Below are 2808 nucleotides of genomic sequence, written 5' to 3'. Positions count from 1 at the left end.
GCCACAAAACTATCATCTATCAAGCTACCCTTAATCTGTTCTGAAACAAACAGTGGCAACATCATAGTCAGCACGGCAATAATATCTTACATACAATAGACAGCATTTCACTGGCAAAGGATAGGAAATTAATCTGTCACATCACTTGTACTTATTATTTCCACCTTGCCTTAATATCAGGATGATCAAACACTTTTTTGATATGTGGACCTTATAAGTGTTTATAAGAAATGAGGCTTTGGGGCACACACATCCCTATCTCACTGACACATCATGTTTTCTCAAGCCACTACAGCATTGCTTGTCAGCTCACTGCAAATCTCCCAGAGCCTCTGTCCATTTTCAGGGGAAAACATGCTGTTCTTTCTGATTTCTGATCGGTTCCTTCAGCCTCACATACAGCAACAGACACAGACAGGAGGAGAATATTTTCACACTATAGGAAAGCAGGTATTGTACAGGACAGAGCATACAAATATTCTGCAGTCTTCAGAACTGCACTGGACAATATTAGGAGGACTAAAAGAGAATATGTAGCTTGCATACCATATAGTATCAACCTAAATGTAATGCAACATTTCTGTAGTAATGTCCAATGTAATGCTTATGGTTTGCAAGGTAATGCAATGGCTGTATGGTTTGTAATGCAATGGTTGCGAGGAAGTATCTCTTCCCAACCCACTGGAAGTTCATATGCCTCAAGAATGAACACACGCCTTTCCAAAACGTAATATTATCTGATTCTCCAAGAAATCTAAGTCCCTAAAAAGGAAAGTCTTTAAGTGACTTGCCTTTTATATTGGGTGACACGGCTTCATACTGGTACAGATGCTAAACTGAGTAATAATGTCTGTGAGGCCTCTGGTGCCTTGAAGAGTTGTTGGGGGGCAAATTTCCCATAAATGTCCTCCAACTGATAAATCCCATTCTCAGCAGAATATGTCAATATATTTCCTCAAAAACTGAAAAGGGAACAAAAACAGTCTTGGTGTTTTCTAACTCTTTTTTAAAGAGCTTTCAAATGAGTAATTTCAAAATGACAGTTCTGCTTTACTCTCCTGTATCAGCTTGTTAAGGCAGTGACCATAACATCCAAAACTGCACACCTAAGATAGTAAAGCAAATAACTACAGGAACAAATTTTTGGATTTCAGCCCCTGCAGAAAGAACTGCAAAAAATAAAGTGAGTAATAAGCTTATGAGTTTCTTTTTAATTAGCCATTCTTTGCAAAATATTGGTCAAAATATGCACCTTGGGCTAAGTACAGACGTTCAAAAAGTCAGAGCCTTAATCAGTTCAGTCTTTGCAGGTTAGTCTACTCTGCACAGACTGAACTGATTTGCAAGAAAATAGACATTCACTTTTGATTCTGGATATGCAAGCACATGCCTGCAATGGCTCAGGCCACAAGCCGGGGGATGCTAGAGTGAGCCTTCGGCTGGAGGGAAACAGAGCTGGGGAGGGTGTGGCCAGGCCCCAGCAGGCCTGAGTATGATTGGGGAGGGGGTTAAATGCCCACCAGGACCTGCACAGTACCCAGCTGGAGTGTGCCTGGAGAGGGAAAAGGGAAGCAGCCCCTGCCAGGCATTTCCCACTCCCTCCCCGCTCAAGTAGTGGGGCATGTGGCCAGCCCCAGCAGCAGCCTCAAACAACAGGGGACAGAGGAGGGTTTAATTCTGCCTTTCCTCACCTGTCCCACCTGTGTGCAGGGGTCTGCCTGGCTGGGGCGGAGCAGCCTGTGTCAGGGTCCCCCTGCCCTTAAGCTGCAGCAGCAGGAGTGGGGGCATGGCCAGGCACTGGCATAGTATGGCCCCCTGAGGTGAAGAGGGGAGGGAGATGGTTTATTCCCTACTCCCTTCCCCCTCCCCCCAGGGAATCCCAGCCAGGGTCTGCCAGCCCTGGCCACCACCTTTGCTAGTTGCAGTTCCCTGGGGGAAGAAGGGAGGGACAGGGTAATAAACCCCCTCCCTGCCCCCTTCACCTCAGGGGGTCATGCTGGGCCGGCATCTTCCCCCACCCCTGCTGCAGCAAGGAAGGGGGCCCTGATACAGGCTGTTCCACCCTTGCCAGGAAGACCCTGGTATGCTGGTGGGACAGGGGAGGGAGGAGGAAATTAACCCCGCCCCCCCATCTTCTGTTTTTTCAGGCTGGTGCTAGGGCTGGCCACACCCCCACCGCTCAAATGGTGAGTGGGGTGAAATGCCCGAAAGGGAATGCTGCCCCCTGGCCTGGCAGGCCCTGCCTGGGGTCCATGTTGATGGGATAAGGGAGGGAAGGGGGAATAAATCTCTTTACCTTAGAGGGCCATGCCAGCTGGCATCCAGCCACACTCCCACCCCTGCTCCGGCTAGAGAGCAGAGGAGAGGGGCCAACCCCACTCCGCTGGAGCAGACTGTACAGCCCAGCCCAGTGCTACAGACCATGCTGGCGGACTCTAATTTAACTTGAACCAGGAAGGGGTCTGGGACAGAAGTTCCATAAACCAGTTTGACCTCAATCAGTTAAGTCTGATACTACATTCAACCAATTTTATCTTAAATCAGTTTCAGACATTTTGAAACTGGTTTATGTGCATTGAACTTCTGTTCTGTTACAGGTTTAAACCAGTTTCTGATCACTTAAACCAGTTTATGTGTAACTTCTGCCCCTAATGAGGCCAATATTACAGTGCAAGATACACAGTTAGAGAGAAGTTCTTGTCTTGAAACTGGTTAGTTTGGGAAATGGTTTGCTGTCAATAGATCTTTCTTGCTGTAATACAGACTTAAGCTGTGAATGGCTGATTTGTAAAGTTAGAGGTATTCCCT

The sequence above is a fragment of the Gavialis gangeticus genome, unplaced genomic scaffold, assembly GCF_001723915.1.
Source record: "Gavialis gangeticus isolate Ggan-Ray unplaced genomic scaffold, GavGan_comp1, whole genome shotgun sequence".
NCBI classification, from domain to species: domain Eukaryota; kingdom Metazoa; phylum Chordata; order Crocodylia; family Gavialidae; genus Gavialis; species Gavialis gangeticus.
The sequence above is the reverse complement of the archived record's forward strand: the minus strand, read 5'-3'. Positions refer to the sequence as shown.